This window comes from Melospiza melodia, assembly GCF_035770615.1.
Source record: "Melospiza melodia melodia isolate bMelMel2 chromosome W unlocalized genomic scaffold, bMelMel2.pri SUPER_W_unloc_1, whole genome shotgun sequence".
NCBI classification, from domain to species: Eukaryota; Metazoa; Chordata; class Aves; order Passeriformes; family Passerellidae; genus Melospiza; species Melospiza melodia.
In genome coordinates, this window is record NW_026948505.1 from 2129452 (window position 1) to 2156529 (window position 27078).

The window sequence follows — 27078 nt, forward strand, 5'->3', positions numbered from 1 at the left end:
CCAACTGATAGAAAACAGTATCTTTGCACTCTCCTGACTTTTCCAATCACATGAACATTCGATTGGAAGCTGTTTTGGACAACTTTTCTTTTCTTCCTGCCAAACACTTGGCAGACTTCCGTGCAACGTCTAGAACACGATGGGAGATGTTTTCTGTGCTGGCACAGTTTTTCCTAGCCAGACATAGTGGAAAAGCGTTTTGCTGAGATGTAGATGAGAAGAGACGGTAAAGACGAAGGTACGATGCTCTCCGGAGCTAAGAGCCGCTCCCGGGCGTCTTTCGGCAGAAGCCGCGCTAAGGAGAGCACTGTGAGCGGCACAATCGTCTTTGCGCGAAGAAGCCGCTTCTTCGGCTCTGGGAGCCGTAGGGAGCGGCAGCTTCGGGAAGGTGAAGAAGGAAGCTGTACAACACTGGGATTGTGTGCGCAGCTTGCCAACTGATAGAAAACAGTACCTTTGCACTCTCCTGACTTTTCCAATCACATGAACATTCGATTGGAAGCTGTTTTGGACAACTTTTCTTTTCTTCCTGCCAAACACTTGGCAGACCTCCGTGCAACGTCTAGAACACGATGGGAGATGTTTTCTGTGCTGGCACAGTTTTTCCTAGCCAGACATAGTGAAAAAGCGTTTTGCTGAGATGTAGATGAGAAGAGCCGCTAAAGACGAAGGTTCGATGCACTCCGGAGCTAAGAGCTGCTCCCGGGCGTCTTACGGCAGAAGCCGCGCTAAGGAGAGCACTGTGAGCGGCACAATCGTCTTTGCGCGAAGAAGCCGCTTCTTCGGTTCCGGAGCCGGAGAGAGCGGCAGCTTCGGGAGGGTGAAGAAGCAGACTGTACAACACTGGGATTGTGTGCGCAGCTTGCCAACTGATAGAAAACAGTACCGTTGCACTCTCCTGACTTTTCCAATCACATGAACATTCGATTGGAAGCTGTTTTGGACAACTTTACTTTTCTTCCTGCCAAAAACTTGGCAGACCTCCGTGCAATGTCTAGAACACGATGGGAGATATTTTCTGTGCTGGCACAGTTTTTCCTAGCCAGACATAGTGGAAAAGCCTTTTGCTAAGATGTCGATGAGAAGAGACGCCAAAGACGAAGGTACGATGCTCTCCGGAGCTAAGAGCCGCTCCCGGGCATCTTTCAGCAGAAGCCGCGCTAAGGAGAGCACTGCGAGCGGCACAATCGTCTTTGCGCGAAGAAGCCGCTTCCTCGGCTCCGGGAGCCGTAGGGAGCGGCTGCTTCGGGAAGGTGAAGAAGGAAGCTGTACAACACTGGGATTGTGTGCGCAGCTTGCCAACTGATAGAAAACAGTACCGTTGCACTCTCCTGACTTTTCCAATCACATGAACATTTGATTGGAAGCTGTTTTGGACAACTTTTCTTTTCTTCCTGCCAAACACTTGGCAGACTTCTGTGCAACGTCTAGAACACGATGGGAGATGTTTTCTGTGCTGGCACAGTTTTTCCTAGCCAGACATAGTGGAAAAGCGTTTTGCTAAGATGTAGATGAGAAGAGACGCTAAAGACGAAGGTACGATGCTCTCCGGAGCTAAGAGCCGCTCCCGGGCGTCTTTCGGCAGAAGCCGCGCTAAGGAGAGCACTGTGAGCGGCACAATCGTCTTTGCGCGAAGAAGCCGCTTCTTCGGCTCTGGGAGCCGGAGAGAGCGCCAGATTCGGGAAGGTGAAGAAGCAAGCTGTACAACACTGGGATTGTGTGCGCAGCTTGCCAACTGATAGAAAAGAGTTCCTTTGCACTCTCCTGACTTTTCCAATCACATGAACATTCGATTGGAAGCTGTTTTGGACAACTTTTCTTTTCTTCCTGCCAAACACTTGGCAGACTTCCGTGCAACGTCTAGAACACGATGGGAGATATTTTCTGGGCTGGCACAGTTTTTCCTAGCCAGACATAGTGGAAAAGCGTTTTGCTGAGATGTAGATGAGAAGAGACGCTAAAGACGAAGGTACGATGCTCTCCGGAGCTAAGAGCCGCTCCGGGGCGTCTTTCGGCAGAAGCCGCGCTAAGGAGAGCACTGTGAGCGTCACAATCGTCTTTGCGCGAGGAAGCCGCTTATTCGGCTCTGGGAGCCGGAGAGAGCGCCAGCTTCGGGAAGGTGAAGAAGCAACCTGTACAACACTGGGATTGTGTGCGCAGCTTGCCAACTGATAGAAAACAGTACCTTTGCACTCTCCTGACTTTTCCAATCACATGAACATTCTATTGGAAGCTGTTTTGGACAACTTTTCTTTTCTTCCTGCCAAACACTTGGCAGACCTCCGTGCAACGTCTAGAACACGATGGGAGATGTTTTCTGTGCTGGCACAGCTTTTCCTAGCCAGACATAGTGGAAAAGCGTTTTGGTAAGATGTAGATTAGAAGAGACGCTAAAGACGAAGGTACGATGCTCTCCGGAGCGAAGAGCCGCTCCCGGGCGTCTTTCGGCAGAAGCCGCGCTAAGGAGATCACTGTCAGCGGCACAATCGTCTTTGCGCGAAGAAGCCGCTTCTTCGGCTCTGGGAGTCGGAGAGAGCGGCAGCTTCGGGAAGGTGAAGAACGAAGCTCTACAACACTGGACTTGTGTGCGCAGCTTGCCAACTGATAGAAAACAGTACCTTTGCACTCTCCTGGCTTTTCCAATCACATGAACATTTGATTGGAAGCTGTTTTGGACAACTTTTCTTTTCTTCCTGCCAAACACTTGGCAGACTTCCATGCAACGTCTAGAACACGATGGGAGATATTTTCTGGGCTGGCACTGTTTTTCCTAGCCAGACATAGTGGAAAAGCGTTTTGCTAAAATGTAGATGAGAAGAGACGCTAAAGACGAAGTTACGATGCTCTCCGGAGCTAAGAGCCGCTCCCGGGCGTCTTTCCGCAGAAGCCACGCTAAGGAGAGCACTGTGAGCGGCACAATCGTCTTTGCGCGAAGAAGCCGCTTCTTCGGCTCTGGAAGCCGGAGAGAGCGGCAGCTTCGGGAGGGTGAAGAAGCAAGCTGTACAACACTGGGATTGTGTGCGCAGCTTGCCAACTGATAGAAAACAGTACCTTTGCACTCTCCTGACTTTTCCAATCACATGAACATTCGATTGGAAGCTGTTTTGGACAACTTTTCTTTTCTTCCTGCCAAACACTTGGCAGACTTCCGTGCAACGTCTAGAACACGATGGGAGATATTTTCTGTGCTGGCACAGTTTTTCCTAGCCAGACATAGTGGAAAAGAGTTTTGCTAAGATGTAGATGAGAAGAGACGCCAAAGACGAAGGTACGATGCTCTCCGGAGCTAAGAGCCGCTCTCGGGCGTCTTTCAGCAGAAGCCGTGCTAAGGAGAGCACTGCGAGCGGCACAATCGTCTTTGCGCGAAGAAGCCGCTTCTTCAGCTCTGGGAGCCGGAGAGAGCGGCAGCTTCGGGAAGGTGAAGAAGGAAGCTGTACAACACTGTGATTGTGTGCGCAGCTTGCCAACTGATAGAAAACAGTACCGTTGCACTCTCCTGACTTTTCCAAACACATGAACATTTGATTGGAAGCTGTTTTGGACAACTTTTCTTTTCTTCCTGCCAAACACTTGGCAGACTTCCGTGCAACGTCTAGAACACGATGGGAGATGTTTTCTGTGCTGGCACAGTTTTTCCTAGCCAGACATAGTGGAAAAGCCTTTTGCTAAGATGTAGATGAGAAGAGACGCCAAAGACGAAGGTACGATGCTCTCCGGAGCTAAGAGCCGCTCCCGGGCGTCTTTCGGCAGAAGCTGCGCTAAGGAGAGCACTGTGAGCGGCACAATCGTCTTTGCGCGAAGAAGCCGCTTCTTCGGCTCTGGGAGCCGGAGAGAGCGGCAGATTCGGGAAGGTGAAGAAGCAAGCTGTACAACACTGGGATTGTGTGCGCAGCTTGCCAACTGATAGAAAAGAGTTCCTTTGCACTCTCCTGACGTTTCCAATCACATGAACATTCGATTGGAAGCTGTTTTGGACAACTTTTCTTTTCTTCCTGCCAAAAACTTGGCAGACCTCTGTGCAACGTCTAGAACACGATGGGAGATGTTTTCTGTGCTGTCACAGTTTTTCCTAGCCAGACATAGTGGAAAAGCGTTTTGCTGAGATGTAGATGAGAAGAGACGCCAAAGACGAAGGTACGATGCTCTCCCGAGCTAAGAGCCGCTCCCGGGCGTCTTTCGGCAGAACCCGCGCTAAGGAGAGCACTGTCAGCGGCACAATCGTCTCTGCGCGAAGAAGCCGCTTCTTCAGCTCTGGGAGCCGGAGAGAGCGGCATCTTCGGGAAGGTGAAGAAGCAAGCTGTACAACACTGGGATTGTGTTCGCAGCTTGCAAACTGATAGAAAACAGTACCGTTGCACTCTCCTTACTTTTCCAATCACAAGAACATTCGATTGGAAGCTGTTTTGGACAACTTTTCTTTTCTTCCTGCCAAACACTTGGCAGACTTCCGTGCAACGTCTAGAACACGATGGGAGATGTTTTCTGTGCTGGCACAGTTTTTCCTAGCCAGACATAGTGGAAAAGCGTTTTGCTGAGATGTAAATGAGAAGAGACGCTAAAGTCGAAGGTACAATGCTCTCCCGAGCTAAGAGCCGCTCCCGGGCGTCTTTCGGCAGAAGCCGCGCTAAGGAGAGCACTGTGAGCGGCACAATCGTCTTTGCGCGAAGAAGCCGCTTCTTCAGCTCTGGGAGCCGGAGAGAGCGGCAGCTTCGGGAAGGTGAAGAAGCAAGCTGTACAACATGGGATTGTGTGCGCAGCTTGCCAACTGATAGAAAACAGTACCTTTGCACTCTCCTGACTTTTCCAATCACATGAACATTTGATTTTAAGCTGTTTTGGACAACTTTTCTTCCTGCCAAACACTTGGCAGACCTCCGTGCAACGTCTAGAACACGATGGGAGATGTTTTCTGTGCTGGCACAGTTTTTCCTAGCCAGGCATAGTGGAGAAGCTTTTTGCTAAGATGTAGATGAGAAGAGACGCTAAAGACGAAGGTACGATGCTCTCCGGAGCTAAGAGCCGCTCCCGGGCGTCTTTCGGCAGAAGCCGCGCTAAGGAGAGCACTGTCAGCGGCTCAATCGTCTTCGCGAGAAGAAGCCGCTTCTTCGGCTCCGGGAGCCGGAGAGAGCGGCTGCTTCGGGAAGGTGAAGAAGGAAGCTGTACAACACTGGGATTGTGTGCGCAGCTTGCCAACTGATAGAAAAGAGTTCCTTTGCAATCTCCTGACTTTTCGAATCACATGAACATTCGATTGGAACCTGTTTTGGACAACTTTTCTTTTCTTCCTGCCAAACACTTGGCAGACCTCTGTGCAACGTCTAGAACACGATGGGAGATGTTTTCTGTGCTGGCACAGTTTTTCCTAGCCAGACATAGTGGAAAAGCGTTTTGCTGAGATGTAGATGAGAAGAGACGCCAAAGACTAAGGTATGATGCTCTCCGGAGCTAAGAGCCGTTCCCGGGCGTCTTTCGGCAGAAGCCGCGCTAGGGAGAGCACTGTGAGCGGCACAATCGTCTTTGCGCGAAGAAGCCGCTTCTTCGGCTCTGGAAGCCGGAGAGAGCGGCAGCTTCGGGAAGGTGAAGAAGCAAGCTGTACAACACTGGGATTGTGTGCGCAGCTTGCCAACTGATAGAAAACAGTACCTTTGCACTCTCCTGACTTTTCCAATCACATGAACATTTGATTGGAAGCTGTTTTGGACAACTTTTCTTTTCTTCCTGCCAAACACTTGGCAGACTTCCGTGCAACGTCTAGAAGATGATGGGAGATATTTTCTGTGCTGGCACAGTTTTTCCTAGCCAGACATAGTGGACAAGCGTTTTGCTGAGATGTAGATGAGAAGAGACGCTAAAGACGAAGGTACGATGCTCTCCGGAGCTAAGAGCCGCTCCCGGGCGTCTTTCGGCAGAAGCCGCTCTAAGGAGAGCACTGTGAGCGGCACAATCCTCTTTGCGCGAAGAAGTCGCTTCTTCGGCTCCGGGAGCTGGGGAGAGCGGCAGCTTCGGGAAGGTGAAGAAGGAAGCTGTACAACACTGGGATTGTGTGCGCAGCTTGCCAACTGATAGAAAACAGTACCGTTGCACTCTCCTGACTTTTCCAATCACATGAACATTCGATTGGAAGCTGTTTTGGACAACTTTTCTTTTCTTCCTGCCAAACATTTGGCAGACCTCCGTGCAACGTCTAGAACATGATGGGAGATGTTTTCTGTGCTGGCACAGTTTTTCCTAGCCAGACATAGCGGAAAAGCGTTTTGCTGAGATGTAGATGAGAAGAGACGCTAAAGACGAAGGTACGATGCTCTCCGGAGCTAAGAGCCGCTCCTGGGCGTCTTTCGGCAGAAGCCGCGCTAAGGAGAGCACTGTCAGCGGCACAATCGTCTCTGCGCGAAGAAGCCGCTTCTTCGGCTTTGGGAGCCGGAGAGAGCAGCAGCTTCGGGAAGGTGAAGAAGCAAGCTGTACAACACTGGGATTGTGTGCGCAGCTTGCCAACTGATAAAAAACAGTACCTTTGCACTCTCCTGACTTTTCCAATCACATGAACATTTGATTGGAAGCTGTTTTGGACAACTTTTTTTCCTGCCAAACACTTGGCAGACCTCCGTGCAACGTCTAGAACACGATGGGAGATGTTTTCTGTGCTGGCACAGTTTTTCCTAGCCAGGCATAGTGGAGAAGCTTTTTGCTAAGATGTAGATGAGAAGAGACGCCAAAGACGAAGGTACGATGCTCTCGGGAGCTAAGAGCCGCTCCCGGGCGTCTTTCGGCAGAAGCCGCGCTAAGGAGAGCACTGTGACCGGCACAATCCTCTTTGCGCGAAGAAGTCGCTTCTTCGGCTCCGGGAGCCGGAGAGAGCGGCAGCTTCGAGAAGGTGAAGAAGCAAGCTCTAAAACACTGGGATTGTGTGCGCAACTTGCCAACTGATAGAAAACAGTACCTTTGCACTCTCTTGACTTTTCCAATCACATGAACATTTGATTGGAAGCTGTTTTGGACAACTTTTCTTTTCTTCCTGCCAAAAACTTGGCAGACCTCCGTGCAACGTCTAGAACACCATGGGAGATATTTTCTGTGCTGGCACAGTTTTTCCTAGCCAGACATAGTGGAAAAGCGTTTTGCTAAGATGTAGATGAGAAGAGACGCCAAAGACGAAAGTACGATACTCTCCGGAGCTAAGAGCCGCTCCCGGGCGTCTTTCAGCAGAAGCCGCGCTAAGGAGAGCACTGTGAGCGGCACAATCGTCTTTGCGCGAAGAAGCCGCTTCTTCGGCTCTGGGAGCCGGAGAGAGCGGCAGCTTCGGGAAGGTGAAGAAGCAAGCTGTACAACACTGGGATTGTGTGCGCAGCTTGCCAACTGGTAGAAAACAGTACCGTTGCACTCTCCTGACTTTTCCAATCACATGAACATTTGACTGGAAGCTGTTTTGGACAACTTTTCTTCCTGCCAAACACTTGACAGACTTCCGTGCAACGTCTAAAACACGATGGGAGATGTTTTCTGTGCTGGCACAGTTTTTCCTAGCCAGACATAGTGGAAAAGCGTTTTTCTGAGATGTAAATGAAAAGAGACGCTAAAGACGAAGGTACGATGCTCTCCGGAGCTAAGAGCCGCTCCCGGGCGTCTTTTAGCAGAAGCCGCGCTAAGGAGAGCACTGTGAGCGGCACAATCGTCTTTGCGCGAAGAAGCCGCTTCTTCGGCTCTGGGAGCCGGAGAGAGCGGCAGCTTCGGGAAGGTGAAGAAGGAAGCTGTACAACACTGGGATTGTGTGCGCAGCTTGCCAACTGATAGAAAACAGTACCGTTGCACTCTCCTGACTTTTCCAATCACATGAACATTTGATTGGAAGCTGTTTTGGACAACTTTTCTTTTCTTCCTGCCAAACACTTGGCAGACTTCCGTGCAACGTCTAGAACACGATGGGAGATATTTTCTGGGCTGGCACAGTTTTTCCTAGCCAGACATAGTGGAAAAGCGTTTTGCTAAGATGTAGATGAGAAGAGACGCTAAAGACGAAGGTACGATGCTCTTCGGAGCTAAGAGCCACTCCCGGGCGTCTTTTAGCAGAAGCCGCGCTAAGGAGAGCACTGTGAGCGGCACAATCGTCTTTGCGCGAAGAAGCCGCTTCTTCGGCTCCGGGAGCCGGAGAGAGCGGCAACTTTGGGAAGGTGAAGAAGCAAGCTCTAAAACACTGGGATTGTGTGCGCAGCTTGCCAACTGATAGAAAACAGTACCTTTGCACTCTCCTGACTTTTCCAATCACATGAACATTCGATTGGAAGCTGTTTTGGACAACTTTTCTTTTCTTCCTGCCAAACACTTGGCAGACCTCCGTGCAACGTCTAGAACACGATGGGACATGTTTTCTGTGCTGGCACAGTTTTTCCTAGCCAGACATAGTGGAAAAGCTTTTTGCTGATATGTAGATGAGAAGAGACGCTAAAGACGAAGGTACGATGCTCTCCGGAGCTAAGAGCCGCTCGCGGGCGTCTTTCGGCAGAAGCCGCGCTAAGGAGAGCACTGTGAGCGGCACAATCGTCTTTGCGCGAAGAAGCCGCTTCTTCGGCTCCGGGAGCCGGAGAGAGCGGCAGCTTCGGGAAGGTGAAGAAGCAAGCTGTACAACACTGGGATTGTGTGCGCAGCTTGCCAACTGATAGAAAACAGTACCGTTGCACTCTCCTGACTTTTCCAATCACATGAACATTTGATTGGAAGCTGTTTTGGACAACTTTTCTTTTCTTCCTGCCAAACACTTGGCAGACTTCCGTGCAACGTCTAGAACACGATGGGAGATATTTTCTGGGCTGGCACAGTTTTTCCTAGCCAGACATAGTGGAAAAGAGTTTTGCTAAGATGTAGATGAAAAGAGACGCTAAAGACGAAGGTACGATGCTCTCCGGAGCTAAGAGCCGCTCCCGGGCGTCTTTCGGCAGAAGCCGCGCTAAGGAGAGCACTGTGAGCGGCTCAATCGTCTTTGCGCGAAGAAGCCGCTTCTTCGGCTCCGGGAGCCGGAGAGAGCGGCTGCTTCGGGAAGGTGAAGAAGGAAGCTGTACAACACTGGGATTGTGTGCGCAGCATGCCAACTGATACAAAACAGTTCCTTTGCGCTCTCCTGACTTTTCCAATCACATGAACATTCGATTGGAAGCTGTTTTGGACAACTTTTCTTTTCTTCCTGCCAAACACTTGGCAGACCTCCGTGCAACGTCTAGAACACGATGGGAGATGTTTTCTGTGCTGGCACAGTTTTTCCTAGCCAGACATAGTGGAAAAGCGTTTTGCTAAGATGTAGATGAGAAGAGACGCTAAAGACGATGGTACGATGCTCTCCGGAGCTAAGAGCCGCTCCCGGGCGTCTTTCGGCAGAAGCCGCGCTAAGGAGAGCACTGTGAGCGGCACAATCGTCTTTGCGTGAAGAAGTCGCTTCTTCGGCTCCGGGAGCCGGAGAGAGCGGCAGCTTCGGGAAGGTGAAGAAGCAAGCTCTAAAACACTGGGATTGTGTGCGCAGCTTGCCAGCTGATAGAAAACAGTACCTTTGCACTCTCCTGACATTTCCAATCACATGAACATTCGATTGGAATCTGTTTTGGACAACTTTTCTTTTCTTCCTGCCAAACACTTGGCAGACCTCTGTGCAACGTCTAGAACATGATGGTAGATGTTTTCTGTGCTGGCACAGTTTTTCCTAGCCAGACATAGTGGAAAAGCTTTTTGCTGAGATGTAGATGAGAAGAGACGCTAAAGACGAAGGTACGATGCTCTCCGGAGCTAAGAGCCGCTTTCGGGCGTCTTTCGGCAGAAGCCAAGCTAAGGAGAGCACTGTGAGCGGCACAATCGTCTTTGCGCGAAGAAGCCGCTTCTTCGGCTCCGGGAGCCGGAGAGAGCGGCAGCTTCGGGAAGGTGAAGAAGCAAGCTCTAAAACACTGGGATTGTGTGCGCAGCTTGCCAACTGATAGAAAACAGTACCTTTGCACTCTCCTGACTTTTCCAATCACATGAACATTCGATTGGAAGCTGTTTTGGACAACTTTTCTTTTCTTCCTGCCAAACACTTGGCAGACTTCCGTGCAACGTCTAGAACACGATGGGAGATGTTTTCTGTGCTGGCACAGTTTTTCCTAGCCAGACATAGTGGAAAAGCTTTTTGCTGAGATGTAGATGAGAAGAGACGCTAAAGACGAAGGTACGATGCTCTCCGGAGCTAAGAGCCATTCGCGGGCGTCTTCCGGCAGAAGCCGCGCTAAGGAGAGCACTGTGAGCGGCACAATCGTCTTTGCGCGAAGAAGCCGCTTCTTCGGCTCCGGGAGCCGGAGAGAGCGGCAGCTTCGGGAAGGTGAAGAAGGAAGGTGTACAACACTGGGATTGTGTGCACAGCTTGCCAACTGATACAAAACAGTTCCTTTGCACTCTCCTGACTTTTCCAATCACATGAACATTCGATTGGAAGCTGTTTTGGACAACTTTTCTTTTCTTCCTGCCAAACACTTGGCAGACCTCCGTGCAACGTCTAGACCACGATGGGAGATGTTTTCTGTGCTGGCACAGTTTTTCCTAGCCAGACATAGTGGAAAAGCGTTTTGCTAAGATGTAGATGAGAAGAGACGCTAAAGACGATGGTACGATGCTCTCCGGAGCTAAGAGCCGCTCCCGGGCGTCTTTCGGCAGAAGCCGCGCTAAGGAGAGCACTGTGAGCGGCACAATCGTCTTTGCGTGAAGAAGCCGCTTCTTCGGCTCCGGGAGCCGGAGAGAGCGGCAACTTCGGGAAGGTGAAGAAGCAAGCTCTAAAACACTGGGATTGTGTGCGCAGCTTGCCAACTGATAGAAAACAGTACCTTTGCACTCTCCTGACTTTTCCAATCTCATGAACATTCGATTGGAAGCTGTTTTGGACAACTTTTCTTTTCTTCCTGCCAAACACTTGGCAGACCTCCGTGCAACGTCTAGAACACGATGGGAGATGTTTTCTGTGCTGACACAGTTTTTCCTAGTCAGGCATAGTGGAGAAGCTTTTTGCTAAGATGTAGATGAAAAGAGAAGCCAAAGACCAAGGTACGATGCTCTCCGGAGCTAAGAGCCGCTCCCGGGCGTCTTTTGGCAGAAGCCGCGCTAAGGAGAGCACTGTGAGCGGCACAATCGTCTTTGCACGAAGAAGCCGCTTCTTCGGCTCCGGGAGCCGGAGAGAGCGGCAGCTTCGGGAAGGTGAAGAAGCAAGCTGTACAACACTGGGATTGTGTGCGCAGCTTGCCAACTGATAGAAAACAGTTCTTTTGCACTCTCCTGACTTTTCCAATCACATGAACATTTGATTGGAAGCTGTTTTGGACAACTTTTCTTTTCTTCCTGCCAAACACTTGGCAGACCTCCGTGAAACGTCTAGAACACGATGGGAGATGTTTTCTGTGCTGGCACAGTTTTTCCTAGCCAGACATAGTGGAAAAGCTTTTTGCTGATATGTAGATGAGAAGAGACGCTAAAGACAAAGGTACGATGCTCTCCGGAGCTAAGAGCCACTCCCGGGCGTCTTTCGGCAGAAGCCGCGCTAAGGAGAGCACTGTGAGCGGCACAATCGTCTTTGCGCGAAGAAGCCGCTTCTTCGGCTCCGAGAGGCGGAGAGAGCGGCAGCTTCGGGAAGGTTAAGAAGCAAGCTGTACAACACTGGGATTGTGTGCGCAGCTTGCTAACTGATAGAAAACAGTACTGTTGCACTCTCCTGACATTTCCAATCACATGAACATTCGATTGGAAGCTGTTTTGGACAACTTTTCTTTTCTTCCTGCCAAACACTTGGCAGACCTCCGTGCAACGTCTAGAACACGATGGGAGATATTTTCTGGGCTGGTACAGTTTTTCCCAGCCTGACATAGTGGAAAAGCTTTTTGCTAAGATGTAGATGAGAAGAGACGCCAAAGACGAAGGTACGATGCTCTCCGGAGCTAAGAGCCGCTCCCGGGCGCCTTTCGGCAGAAGCCGCGCTAAGGAGAGCACTGTGAGCGGCACAATCGTCTTTGCGCGAAGAAGCCGCTTCTTCGGCTCCGGGAGCCGGAGAGAGCGGCAGCTTCGGGAAGGTGAAGAAGCAAGCTGTACAACACTGGGATTGTGTGCGCAGCTTGCCAACTGATAGAAAACAGTACCGTTGCACTCTCCTGACTTTTCCAATCACATGAACATTCTATTGGAAGCTGTTTTGGACAGCTTTTCTTTTCTACATGCCAAAAACTTGGCAGACCTCAGTGCAACGTCTAGAACACGATGGGAGATATTTTCTGGGCTGGCACAGTTTTTCCTAGCCAGACATAGTGGAAAAGCGTTTTGCTAAGATGTAGATGAGAAGAGACGCCAAAGACGAAGGTACGATGCTCTCCGGAGCAAAGAGCCGCTCCCGGGCGTCTTTCGGCAGAAGCCGCGCTAAGGAGAGCACTGTGAGCGGCACAATCGTCTTTGCGCGAAAAAGCCGCTTCTTCGGCTCCGGGAGACGGAGAGAGCGGCAGCTTCGGGAAGGTGAAGAAGCAAGCTGTACAACACTGGGATTGTGTGCGCAGCTTGCCAACTGATAGAAAACAATTCCTTTGCACTCTCCTGACTTTTCCAATCACAAGAACATTCGATTGGAAGCTGTTTTGGACAACTTTTCTTTTCTTCCTGCCAAACACTAGGCAGACCTCCGTGCAACGTCTATAACACGATGGGAGATGTTTTCTGTGCTGGCACAGTTTTTCCTAGCCAGAAATAGTGGAAAAGCTTTTTGCTGAGATGTAGATGAGAAGAGACGCTAAAGACGAAGGTACGATGCTCTCCGGAGCTAAGAGCCGCTCGCGGGCGTCGTTCGGCAGAAGCCGCGCTAAGGAGAGCACTGTGAGCGGCACAATCGTCTTTGCGCGAGGAAGCCGCTTCTTCGGCTCGGGGAGCCGGAGAGAGCGGCAGCTTCGGGAAGGTGAAGAAGCAAGCTGTACAACACTGGGATTGTGTGCGCAGCTTGCCAACTGATAGAAAACAGTACCTTTGCACTCTCCTGACTTATCCAATCACATGAATATTTGATTGGAAGCTGTTTTGGACAACTTTTCTTTTCTTCCTGCCAAACACTTGGCAGACCTCCGTGCAACGTCTAGAACACGATGGGAGATGTTTTCTGTGCTGGCACAGTTTTTCCTAGCCAGACATAGTGGAAAAGCTTTTTGCTGAGATGTAGATGAGAAGAGACGCTAAAGACGAAGGTACGATGCTCTCCGGAGCTAAGAGCCGCTCGCGGGCGTCTTTCGGCAGAAGTCGCTCTAAGGAGAGCACTGTGAGCGGCACAATCGTCTTTGCGCGAAGAAGCCGCTTCTTCGGCTCCGGGAGCCGGAGAGAGCGGCAGCTTCGGGAAGGTATAGAAGCAAACTCTAAAACACTGGGATTGTGTGCGCAGCTTGCCAACTGATAGAAAACAGTACCGTTGCACTCTCCTGACTTTTCCAATCACATGAACATTCTATTGGAAGCTGTTTTGGACAACTTTTCTTTTCTTCCTGCCAAAAATTTGGCAGACCTCCGTGCAACGTCTAGAACACAATTGGAGATATTTTCTGGGCTGGCACAGTTTTTCCTAGCCAGACATAGTGGAAAAGCGTTTTGCTAAGATGTAGATGAGAAGAGACGCCAAAGAGGAAGGTACGATGCTCTCCGGAGCAAAGAGCCGCTCCCGGGCGTCTTTCAGCAGAAGCCGCGCTAAGGAGAGCACTGTGAGCGGCACAATCGTCTTTGCGAGAGGAAGCCGCTTCTTCGGCCCGGGGAGCCGGAGAGAGCGGCAGCTTCGGGAAGGTGAAGAAGCAAGCTGTACAACACTGGGATTGTGTGCGCAGCTTGACAACTGATAGAAAACAGTACCGTTGCACTCTCCTGACTTTTCCAATCACATGAACATTCTATTGGAAGCTGTTTTGGACAACTTTTCTTTTCTTCCTGCCAAAAACTTGGCAGACCTCAGTGCAACGTCTAGAACACGATGGGAGATATTTTCTGGGCTGGCACAGTTTTTCCTAGCCAGACATAGTGGAAAAGCGTTTTGCTAAGATGTAGATGAGAAGAGACGCCAAAGACGAAGGTACGATGCTCTCCGGAGCAAAGAGCCGCTCCCGGGCGTCTTTCAGCAGAAGCCGCGCTAAGGAGAGCACTGTGAGCGGCACAATCGTCTTTGCGCGAAAAAGCCGCTTCTTCGGCTCCGGGAGCCGGAGAGAGCAGCAGCTTCGGTAAGGTGAAGAAGCAAGCTGTACAACACTGGGATTGTGTGCGCAGCTTGCCAACTGATAGAAAACAATTCCTTTGCACTCTCCTGACTTTTCCAATCACAAGAACATTCGATTGGAAGCTGTTTTGGACAACTTTTCTTTTCTTCCTGCCAAACACTTGGCAGACCTCCGTGCAACGTCTATAACACGATGGGAGATGTTTTCTGTGCTGGCACAGTTTTTCCTAGCCAGAAATAGTGGAAAAGCTTTTTGCTGAGATGTAGATGAGAAGAGATGCTAAAGACGAAGGTACGATGCTCTCCGGAGCTAAGAGCCGCTCGCGGGCGTCGTTCGGCAGAAGCCGCGCTAAGGAGAGCACTGTGAGCGGCACAATCGTCTTTGCGCGAGGAAGCCGCTTCTTCGGCTCGGGGAGCCGGAGAGAGCGGCAGCTTCGGGAAGGTGAAGAAGCAAGCTGTACAACACTGGGATTGTGTGCGCAGCTTGCCAACTGATAGAAAACAGTACCTTTGCACTCTCCTGACTTATCCAATCACATGAATATTTGATTGGACGCTGTTTTGGACAACTTTTCTTTTCTTCCTGCCAAACACTTGGCAGACCTCCGTGCAACGTCTAGAACACGATGGGAGATGTTTTCTGTGCTGGCACAGTTTTTCCTAGCCAGACATAGTGGAAAAGCTTTTTGCTGAGATGTAGATGAGAAGAGACGCTAAAGACGAAGGTACGATGCTCTCCGGAGCTAAGAGCCGCTCGCGGGCGTCTTTCGGCAGAAGCCGCGCTAAGGAGAGCACTGTGAGCGGCACAATCGTCTTTGCGCGAAGAAGCCGCTTCTTCGGCTCCGGGAGCCGGAGAGAGCGGCAGCTTCGGGAAGGTGAAGAAGCAAACTCTAAAACACTGGGATTGTGTGCGCAGCTTGCCAACTCATAGAAAACAGTACCGTTGCACTCTCCTGACTTTTCCAATCACATGAACATTCTATTGGAAGCTGTTTTGGACAACTTTTCTTTTCTTCCTGCCAAACACTTGGCAGACCTCTGTGCAACGTCTAGAACACGATGGGAGATGTTTTCTGTGCTGGCTCAGTTTTTCCTAGCCAGACATAGTGGAAAAGCTTTTTGCTGAGATGTAGATGAGAAGAGACGCTAAAGACGAAGGTACGATGCTCTCCGGAGCTAAGAGCCGCTTTCGGGCGTCTTTCGGCAGAAGCCAAGCTAAGGAGAGCACTGTGAGCGGCACAATCGTCTTTGCGCGAAGAAGCCGCTTCTTCGGCTCGGGGAGCCGGAGAGAGCGGCAGCTTCGGGAAGGTGAAGAAGCAAGCTCTAAAACACTGGGATTGTGTGCGCAGCTTGCCAACTGATAGAAAACAGTACCTTTGCACTCTCCTGACTTTTCCAATCACATGAACATTCGATTGGAAGCTGTTTTGGACAACTTTTCTTTTCTTCCTGCCAAACACTTGGCAGACTTCCGTGCAACGTCTAGAACACGATGGGAGATGTTTTCTGTGCTGGCACAGTTTTTCCTAGCCAGACATAGTGGAAAAGCTTTTTGCTGAGATGTAGATGAGAAGAGACGCTAAAGACGAAGGTACGATGCTCTCCGGAGCTAAGAGCCATTCGCGGGCGTCTTCCGGCAGAAGCCGCGCTAAGGAGAGCACTGTGAGCGGCACAATCGTCTTTGCGCGAAGAAGCCGCTTCTTCGGCTCCGGGAGCCGGAGAGAGCGGCAGCTTCGGGAAGGTGAAGAAGGAAGGTGTACAACACTGGGATTTTGTGCACAGCTTGCCAACTGATACAAAACAGTTCCTTTGCACTCTCCTGACTTTTCCAATCACATGAACATTCGATTGGAAGCTGTTTTGGACAACTTTTCTTTTCTTCCTGCCAAACACTTGGCAGACCTCCGTGCAACGTCTAGACCACGATGGGAGATGTTTTCTGTGCTGGCACAGTTTTTCCTAGCCAGACATAGTGGAAAAGCGTTTTGCTAAGATATAGATGAGAAGAGACGCTAAAGACGATGGTACGATGCTCTCCGGAGCTAAGAGCCGCTCCCGGGCGTCTTTCGGCAGAAGCCGCGCTAAGGAGAGCACTGTGAGCGGCACAATCGTCTTTGCGTGAAGAAGCCGCTTCTTCGGCTCCGGGAGCCGGAGAGAGCGGCAACTTCGGGAAGGTGAAGAAGCAAGCTCTAAAACACTGGGATTGTGTGCGCAGCTTGCCAACTGATAGAAAACAGTACCTTTGCACTCTCCTGACTTTTCCAATCTCATGAACATTCGATTGGAAGCTGTTTTGGACAACTTTTCTTTTCTTCCTGCCAAACACTTGGCAGACCTCCGTGCAACGTCTAGAACACGATGGGAGATGTTTTCTGTGCTGGCACAGTTTTTCCTAGTCAGGCATAGTGGAGAAGCTTTTTGCTAAGATGTAGATGAAAAGAGAAGCCAAAGACCAAGGTACGATGCTCTCCGGAGCTAAGAGCCGCTCCCGGGCGTCTTTTGGCAGAAGCCGCGCTAAGGAGAGCACTGTGAGCGGCACAATCGTCTTTGCACGAAGAAGCCGCTTCTTCGGCTCCGGGAGCCGGAGAGAGCGGCAGCTTCGGGAAGGTGAAGAAGCAAGCTGTACAACACTGGGATTGTGTGCGCAGCTTGCCAACTGATAGAAAACAGTTCTTTTGCACTCTCCTGACTTTTCCAATCACATGAACATTTGATTGGAAGCTGTTTTGGACAACTTTTCTTTTCTTCCTGCCAAACACTTGGCAGACCTCCGTGCAACGTCTAGAACACGATGGGAGATGTTTTCTGTGCTGGCACAGTTTTTCCTAGCCAGACATAGTGGAAAAGCTTTTTGCTGAGATGTAGATGAGAAGAGACGCTAAAGACGAAGGTACGATGCTCTCCGGAGCTAAGAGCCGCTCCCGGGCGTCTTTCGGCAGAAGCCGCGCTAAGGAGAGCACTGTGAGCGGCACAATCGTCTTTGCGCGAAGAAGCCGCTTCTTCGGCTCCGAGAGGCGGAGAGAGTGGAAGCTTCGGGAAGGTTAAGAAGCAAGCTGTACAACACTGGGATTGTGTGCGCAGCTTGCTAACTGATAGAAAACAGTACTGTTGCACTCTCCTGACATTTCCAATCACATGAACATTCGATTGGAAGGTGTTTTGGACAACTTTTCTTTTCTTCCTGCCAAACACTTGGCAGACCTCCGTGCAACGTCTAGAACACGATGGGAGATATTTTCTGGGCTGGTACAGTTTTTCCCAGCCTGACATAGTGGAAAAGCTTTTTGCTAAGATGTAGATGAGAAGAGACGCCAAAGACGAAGTTAGGATGCTCTCCGGAGCTAAGAGCCGCTCCCGGGCGCCTTTCGGCAGAAGCCGCGCTAAGGAGAGCACTGTGAGCGGCACAATCGTCTTTGCGCGAAGAAGCCGCTTCTTCGGCTCCGGGAGCCGGAGAGAGCGGCAGCTTCGGGAAGGTGAAGAAGCAAGCTGTACAACACTGGGATTGTGTGCGCAGCTTGCCAACTGATAGAAAACAGTACCGTTGCACTCTCCTGACATTTCCAATCACATGAACATTCTATTGGAAGCTGTTTTGGACAGCTTTTCTTTTCTTCCTGCCAAAAACTTGGCAGACCTCAGTGCAACGTCTAGAACACGATGGGAGATATTTTCTGGGCTGGCACAGTTTTTCCTAGCCAGACATAGTGGAAAAGCGTTTTGCTAAGATGTAGATGAGAAGAGACGCCAAAGACGAAGGTACGATGCTCTCCGGAGCAAAGAGCCGCTCCCGGGCGTCTTTCAGCAGAAGCCGCGCTAAGGAGAGCACTGTGAGCGGCACAATCGTCTTTGCGCGAAAAAGCCGCTTCTTCGGCTCCGGGAGCCGGAGAGAGCGGCAGCTTCGGGAAGGTGAAGAAGCAAGCTGTACAACACTGGGATTGTGTGCGCAGCTTGCCAACTGATAGAAAACAATTCCTTTGCACTCTCCTGACTTTTCCAATCACAAGAACATTCGATTGGAAGCTGTTTTGGACAACTTTTCTTTTCTTCCTGCCAAACACTAGGCAGACCTCCGTGCAACGTCTATAACACGATGGGAGATGTTTTCTGTGCTGGCACAGTTTTTCCTAGCCAGAAATAGTGGAAAAGCTTTTTGCTGAGATGTAGATGAGAAGAGACGCTAAAGACGAAGGTACGATGCTCTCCGGAGCTAAGAGCCGCTCGCGGGCGTCGTTCGGCAGAAGCCGCGCTAAGGAGAGCACTGTGAGCGGCACAATCGTCTTTGCGCGAGGAAGCCGCTTCTTCGGCTCGGGGAGCCGGAGAGAGCGGCAGCTTCGGGAAGGTGAAGAAGCAAGCTGTACAACACTGGGATTGTGTGCGCAGCTTGCCAACTGATAGAAAACAGTACCTTTGCACTCTCCTGACTTATCCAATCACATGAATATTTGATTGGACGCTGTTTTGGACAACTTTTCTTTTCTTCCTGCCAAACACTTGGCAGACCTCCGTGCAACGTCTAGAACACGATGGGAGATGTTTTCTGTGCTGGCACAGTTTTTCCTAGCCAGACATAGTGGAAAAGCTTTTTGCTGAGATGTAGATGAGAAGAGACGCTAAAGACGAAGGTACGATGCTCTCCGGAGCTAAGAGCCGCTCCCGGGCGTCTTTCGGCAGAAGCCGCGCTAAGGAGAGCACTGTGAGCGGCACAATCGTCTTTGCGCGAAGAAGCCGCTTCTTCGGCTCCGGGAGCCGAAGAGAGCGGCAGCTTCGGGAAGGTGAAGAAGCAAACTCTAAAACACTGGGATTGTGTGCGCAGCTTGCCAACTGATAGAAAACAGTACCGTTGCACTCTCCTGACTTTTCCAATCACATGAACATTCTATTGGAAGCTGTTTTGGACAACTTTTCTTTTCTTCCTGCCAAAAATTTGGCAGAACTCCGTGCAACGTCTAGAACACAATTGGAGATATTTTCTGGGCTGGCACAGTTTTTCCTAGCCAGACATAGTGGAAAAGCGTTTTGCTGAGATGTAGATGAGAAGAGACGCCAAAGAGGAAGGTACGATGCTCTCCGGAGCAAAGAGCCGCTCCCGGGCGTCTTTCAGCAGAAGCCGCGCTAAGGAGAGCACTGTGAGCGGCACAATCGTCTTTGCGAGAGGAAGCCGCTTCTTCGGCCCGGGGAGCCGGAGAGAGCGGCAGCTTCGGGAAGGTGAAGAAGCAAGCTGTACAACACTGGGATTGTGTGCGCAGCTTGACAACTGATAGAAAACAGTACCGTTGCACTCTCCTGACTTTTCCAATCACATGAACATTCTATTGGAAGCTGTTTTGGACAACTTTTCTTTTCTTCCTGCCAAACACTAGGCAGACCTCCGTGCAACGTCTATAACACGATGGGAGATGTTTTCTGTGCTGGCACAGTTTTTCCTAGCCAGAAATAGTGGAAAAGCTTTTTGCTGAGATGTAGATGAGAAGAGATGCTAAAGACGAAGGTACGATGCTCTCCGGAGCTAAGAGCCGCTCGCGGGCGTCGTTCGGCAGAAGCCGCGCTAAGGAGAGCACTGTGAGCGGCACAATCGTCTTTGCGCGAGGAAGCCGCTTCTTCGGCTCGGGGAGCCGGAGAGAGCGGCAGCTTCGGGAAGGTGAAGAAGCAAGCTGTACAACACTGGGATTGTGTGCGCAGCTTGCCAACTGATAGAAAACAGTACCTTTGCACTCTCCTGACTTATCCAATCACATGAATATTTGATTGGACGCTGTTTTGGACAACTTTTCTTTTCTTCCTGCCAAACACTTGGCAGACCTCCGTGCAACGTCTAGAACACGAAGGGAGATGTTTTCTGTGCTGGCACAGTTTTTCCTAGCCAGACATAGTGGAAAAGCTTTTTGCTGAGATGTAGATGAGAAGAGACGCTAAAGACGAAGGTACGATGCTCTCCGGAGCTAAGAGCCGCTCGCGGGCGTCTTTCGGCAGAAGCCGCGCTAAGGAGAGCACTGTGAGCGGCACAATCGTCTTTGCGCGAAGAAGCCGCTTCTTCGGCTCCGGGAGCCGGAGAGAGCGGCAGCTTCGGGAAGGTGAAGAAGCAAACTCTAAAACACTGGGATTGTGTGCGCAGCTTGCCAACTGATAGAAAACAGTACCGTTGCACTCTCCTGACTTTTCCAATCACATGAACATTCTATTGGAAGCTGTTTTGGACAACTTTTCTTTTCTTCCTGCCAAAAATTTGGCAGAACTCCGTGCAACGTCTAGAACACAATTGGAGATATTTTCTGGGCTGGCACAGTTTTTCCTAGCCAGACATAGTGGAAAAGCGTTTTGCTAAGATGTAGATGAGAAGAGACGCCAAAGAGGAAGGTACGATGCTCTCCGGAGCAAAGAGCCGCTCCCGGGCGTCTTTCAGCAGAAGCCGCGCTAAGGAGAGCACTGTGAGCGGCACAATCGTCTTTGCGAGAGGAAGCCGCTTCTTCGGCCCGGGGAGCCGGAGAGAGCGGCAGCTTCGGGAAGGTGAAGAAGCAAGCTGTACAACACTGGGATTGTGTGCGCAGCTTGACAACTGATAGAAAACAGTACCGTTGCACTCTCCTGACTTTTCCAATCACATGAACATTCTATTGGAAGCTGTTTTGGACAACTTTTCTTTTCTTCCTGCCAAACACTAGGCAGACCTTTGTGCAATGTCTATAACACGATGGGAGATGTTTTCTGTGCTGGCACAGTTTTTCCTAGCCAGAAATAGTGGAAAAGCTTTTTGCTGAGATGTAGATGAGAAGAGATGCTAAAGACGAAGGTACGATGCTCTCCGGAGCTAAGAGCCGCTCGCGGGCGTCGTTCGGCAGAAGCCGCGCTAAGGAGAGCACTGTGAGCGGCACAATCGTCTTTGCGTGAGGAAGCCGCTTCTTCGGCTCGGGGAGCCGGAGAGAGCGGCAGCTTCGGGAAGGTGAAGAAGCAAGCTGTACAACACTGGGATTGTGTGCGCAGCTTGCCAACTGATAGAAAACAGTACCTTTGCACTCTCCTGACTTATCCAATCACATGAATATTTGATAGGACGCTGTTTTGGACAACTTTTCTTTTCTTCCTGCCAAACACTTGGCAGACCTCCGTGCAACGTCTAGAACACGAAGGGAGATGTTTTCTGTGCTGGCACAGTTTTTCCTAGCCAGACATAGTGGAAAAGCTTTTTGCTGAGATGTAGATGAGAAGAGACGCTAAAGACGAAGGTACGATGCTCTCCGGAGCTAAGAGCCGCTCGCGGGCATCTTTCGGCAGAAGCCGCGCTAAGGAGAGCACTGTGAGCGGCTCAATCGTCTTTGCGCGAAGAAGCCGCTTCTTCGGCTCCGGGAGCCGGAGAGAGCGGCAGCTTCGGGAAGGTGAAGAAGCAAGCTGTACAACACTGGGATTGTGTGCGCAGCTTGCCAACTGATAGAAAAAAGTACTGTTGCACTCTCCTGACTTTTCCAATCACATGAACATTTGATTGGAAGCTGTTTTGGACAACTTTTCTTCCTGCCAAACACTTGGCAGACTTCCGTGCAACGTCTAGAACACGATGGGAGATGTTTTCTGGACTGGCACAGTTTTTCCTCGCCAGACATAGTGGAAAAGCGTTTTGCTGAGATGTAAATGAGAAGAGACGCTAAAGACGAAGGTACGATGCTCTCCGGAGTTAAGGGGCGCTCCCGGGCGTCTTTCGGCAGAAGCCGCGCTAAGGAGAGCACTGTGAGCGGCACAATCGTCTTTGCGCGAGGAAGCCGCTTCTTCGGCTCTGGGAGCCGGAGAGAGCGGCAGCTTCGGGAAGGTGAAGAAGGAAGCTGTACAACACTGGGATTGTGTGCGCAGCTTGCCAACTGATAGAAAACAGTACCTTTGCACTCTCCTGACTTTTCCAATCACATGAACATTTGATTGGAAGCTGTTTTGGACAACTTTTCTTTTCTTCCTGCCAAACACTTGGCAGACTTCCGTGCAACGTCTAGAACACGATGGGAGATATTTTCTGGGCTGGCACAGTTTTTCCTAGCCAGACATAGTGGAAAAGCGTTTTGCTAAGATGTAGATGAGAAGAGACGCTAAAGACGAAGGTACGATGCTCTCCGGAGCTAAGAGCCGCTCCCGGGCGTCTTTCGGCAGAAGCCGCGCTAAGGAGAGCACTGTGAGCGGCACAATCGTCTTTGCGCAAAGAAGCCGCTTCTTCGGCTCTGGGAGCCGGAGAGAGCGGCAACTTCGGGAAGGTGAAGAAGCAAGCTCTAAAACACTGGGATTGTGTGCGCAGCTTGCCAACTGATAGAAAACAGTACCTTTGCACTCTCCTGACTTTTCCAATCACATGAACATTCGATTGGAAGCTGTTTTGGACAACTTTTCTTCCTGCCAAACACTTGGCAGACCTCTGTGCAACGTCTAGAACACGATGGGAGATGTTTTCTGTGCTGGCACAGTTTTTCCTAGCCAGACATAGTGGAAAAGCTTTTTGCTGAGATGTAGATGAGAAGAGACGCTAAAGACGAAGGTACGATGCTCTCCGGAGCTAAGAGCCGCTCGCGGGCGTCGTTCGGCAGAAGCCGCGCTAAGGAGAGCACTGTGAGCGGCACAATCGTCTTTGCGCGAGGAAGCCGCTTCTCCGGCTCTGGGAGCCGGAGAGAGCAGCAGCTTCGGGAAGGTGAAGAAGCAAGCTGTAAAACACTGGGATTGTGTGCGCAGCTTGCCAACTGATAGAGAACTGTACCTTTGCACTCTCCTGACTTTTCCAATAACATGAATATTTGATTGGAAGCTGTTTTGGACAACTTTTCTTTTCTTCCTGCCAAACACTTGGCAGACCTCCGTGCAATGTCTAGAACACGATGGGAGATGTTTTCTGTGCTGGCACAGTTTTTCCTAGCCAGACATAGTGGAAAAGCTTTTTGCTGAGATGTAGATGAGAAGAGACGCTAAAGAAGAAGGTACGATGCTCTCCGGAGCTAAGAGCCGCTCCCGGGCGTCTTTCGGCAGAAGCCGCGCTAAGGAGAGCACTGTGAGCGGCACAATCGTCTTTGCGCGAAGAAGCCGCTTCTTTGGCTCCGGGAGCCAGAGAGAGCGGCAGCTTCGGGAAGGTTAAGAAGCAAGCTGTACAACACTAGGATTGTGTGCGCAGCTTGCTAACTGATAGAAAACAGTACCGTTGCACTCTCCTGACTTTTCCAAACACATGAACATTCGATTGGAAGCTGTTTTGGACAACTTTTCTTTTCTTCCTGCCAAACACTTGGCAGACCTCTGTGCAACGTCTAGAACACGATGGGAGATATTTTCTGGGCTGGTACAGTTTTTCCTAGCCTGACATAGTGGAAAAGCGTGTTGCTAAGATGTAGATGAGAAGAGACGCCAAAGACGAAGGTACGATGCTCTCCGGAGCTAAGAGCCGCTCCCGGGCGCCTTTCGGCAGAAGCCGCGCTAAGGAGAGCACTGTGAGCGGCACAATCGTCTTTGCGCGAAGAAGCCGCTTCTTCGGCTCCGGGAGCCGGAGAGAGCGGCAGCTTCGGGAAGGTGAAGAAGTAAGCTGTACAACACTGGGATTGTGTGCGCAGCTTGCCAACTGATAGAAAACAGTACCGTTGCACTCTCCTGACTTTTCCAATCACATGAACATTCTATTGGAAGCTGTTTTGGACAGCTTTTCTTTTCTTCCTGCCAAAAACTTGGCAGACCTCCGTGCAACGTCTAGAACACGATGGGAGATATTTTCTGGGCTGGCACAGTTTTTCCTAGCCAGACATAGTGGAAAAGCGTTTTGCTAAGATGTAGATGAGAAGAGACGCCAAAGACGAAGGTACGATGCTCTCCGGAGCAAAGAGCCGCTCCCCGGCGTCTTTCAGCAGAAGCCGCGCTAAGGAGAGCACTGTGAGCGGCACTATCGTCTTTGCGCGAAGAAGCCGCTTCTTCGGCTCCGGGAGCCGGAGAGAGCGGCAGCTTCGGGAAGGTGAAGAAGCAAGCTGTACAACACTGGGATTGTGTGCGCAGCTTGCCAACTGATAGAAAACAATTCCTTTGCACTCTCCTGACTTTTCCAATCACAAGAACATTCGATTGGAAGCTGTTTTGGACAACTTTTCTTTTCTTCCTGCCAAACACTAGGCAGACCTCCGTGCAACGTCTATAACACGATGGGAGATGTTTTCTGTGCTGGCACAGTTTTTGCTAGCCAGACATAGTGGAAAAGCTTTTTGCTGAGATGTAGATGAGAAGAGACGCTAAAGACGAAGGTACGATGCTCTCCGGAGCTAAGAGCCGCTCCCGGGCGTCTTTCGGCAGAAGCCGCGCTAAGGAGAGCACTGTGAGCGGCACAATCGTCTTTGCGCGAAGAAGCCGCTTCTTCGGCTCCGGGAGCCGGAGAGAGCGGCAGCTTCGGGAAGGTGAAGAAGCAAACTCTAAAACACTGGGATTGTGTGCGCAGCTTGCCATCTGATAGAAAAAAGTACCGTTGCACTCTCCTGACTTTTCCAATCACATGAACATTCTATTGGAAGCTGTTTTGGACAACTTTTCTTTTCTTCCTGCCAAAAACTTGGCAGACCTCCGTGCAACGTCTATAATACGATGGGAGATGTTTTCTGTGCTGGCACAGTTTTTCCTAGCCAGAAATAGTGGAAAAGCTTTTTGCTGAGATGTAGATGAGAAGAGATGCTAAAGACGAAGGTACGATGCTCTCCGGAGCTAAGAGCCGCTCGCGGGCATCTTTCGGCAGAAGCCGCGCTAAGGAGAGCACTGTGAGCGGCACAATCGTTATTGCGCGAAGAAGCCGCTTCTTCGGCTCCGGGAGCCGGAGAGAGCGGCAGCTTCGGGAAGGTGAAGAAGCAAGCTGTACAACACTGGGATTGTGTGCGCAGCTTGCCAACTGATAGAAAACAGTTCTTTTGCACTCTCCTGACTTTTCCAATCACATGAACATTTGATTGGAAGCTGTTTTGGACAACTTTTCTTCCTGCCAAACACTTGGCAGACTTCCGTGCAACGTCTAGAACACGATGGGAGATGTTTTCTGGGCTGGCACAGTTTTTCCTCGCCAGACATAGTGGAAAAGCGTTTTGCTGAGATGTAAATGAGAAGAGACGCTAAAGACGAAGGTACGATGCTCTCCGGAGTTAAGGGCCGCTCCCGGGCGTCTTTCGGCAGAAGCCGCGCTAAGGAGAGCACTGTGAGCGGCACAATCGTCTTTGCGCGAAGAAGCCGCTTCTTCGGCTCCGGGAGCCGGAGAGAGCGGCTGCTTCGGGAAGGTGAAGAAGGAAGCTGTACAACACTGGGATTGTGTGCGCAGCTTGCCAACTGATACAAAACAGTTCCTTTGCGCTCTCCTGACTTTTCCAATCACATGAACATTCGATTGGAAGCTGTTTTGGACAACTTTTCTTTTCTTCCTGCCAAACACTTGGCAGACCTCCGTGCAACGTCTAGAACACGATGGGAGATGTTTTCTGTGCTGGCACAGTTTTTCCTAGCCAGACATAGTGGAAAAGCGTTTTGCTAAGATGTAGATGAGAAGAGACGCTAAAGACGATGGTACGATGCTCTCCGGAGCTAAGAGCCGCTCCCGGGCGTCTTTCGGCAGAAGCCGCGCTAAGGAGAGCACTGTGAGCGGCTCAATCGTCTTTGCGCGAAGAAGCCGCTTCTTCGGCTCCGGGAGCCGGAGAGAGCGGCAGCTTCGGGAAGGTGAAGAAGCAAACTCTAAAACACTGGGATTGTGTGCGCAGCTTGCCATCTGATAGAAAAAAGTACCGTTGCACTCTCCTGACTTTTCCAATCACATGAACATTCTATTGGAAGCTGTTTTGGACAACTTTTCTTTTCTTCCTGCCAAAAACTTGGCAGACCTCCGTGCAACGTCTATAATACGATGGGAGATGTTTTCTGTGCTGGCACAGTTTTTCCTAGCCAGAAATAGTGGAAAAGCTTTTTGCTGAGATGTAGATGAGAAGAGATGCTAAAGACGAAGGTACGATGCTCTCCGGAGCTAAGAGCCGCTCGCGGGCATCTTTCGGCAGAAGCCGCGCTAAGGAGAGCACTGTGAGCGGCACAATCGTTATTGCGCGAAGAAGCCGCTTCTTCGGCTCCGGGAGCCGGAGAGAGCGGCAGCTTCGGGAAGGTGAAGAAGCAAGCTGTACAACACTGGGATTGTGTGCGCAGCTTGCCAACTGATAGAAAACAGTTCTTTTGCACTCTCCTGACTTTTCCAATCACATGAACATTTGATTGGAAGCTGTTTTGGACAACTTTTCTTCCTGCCAAACACTTGGCAGACTTCCGTGCAACGTCTAGAACACGATGGGAGATGTTTTCTGGGCTGGCACAGTTTTTCCTCGCCAGACATAGTGGAAAAGCGTTTTGCTGAGATGTAAATGAGAAGAGACGCTAAAGACGAAGGTACGATGCTCTCCGCAGTTAAGGGCCGCTCCCGGGCGTCTTTCGGCAGAAGCCGCGCTAAGGAGAGCACTGTGAGCGGCACAATCGTCTTTGCGCGAGGAAGCCGCTTCTTCGGCTCTGGGAGCCGGAGAGAGCGGCAGCTTCGGGAAGGTGAAGAAGGAAGCTGTACAACACTGGGATTGTGTGCGCAGCTTGCCAACTGATAGAAAACAGTACCTTTGCACTCTCCTGACTTTTCCAATCACATGAACATTCGATTGGAAGCTGTTTTGGACAACTTTTCGTTTCTTCCTGCCAAACACTTTGAAGACCTCCGTGCAACGTCTGGAACACGATGGGATTTTTTTTCTGGGCTGGCACAGTTTTTCCTAGCCAGACATAGTGGAAAAGCTTTTTGCTGAGATGTAGATGAGAAGAGATGCTTAAGACGAAGGTACGATGCTCTCCGGAGCTAAGAGCCGCTC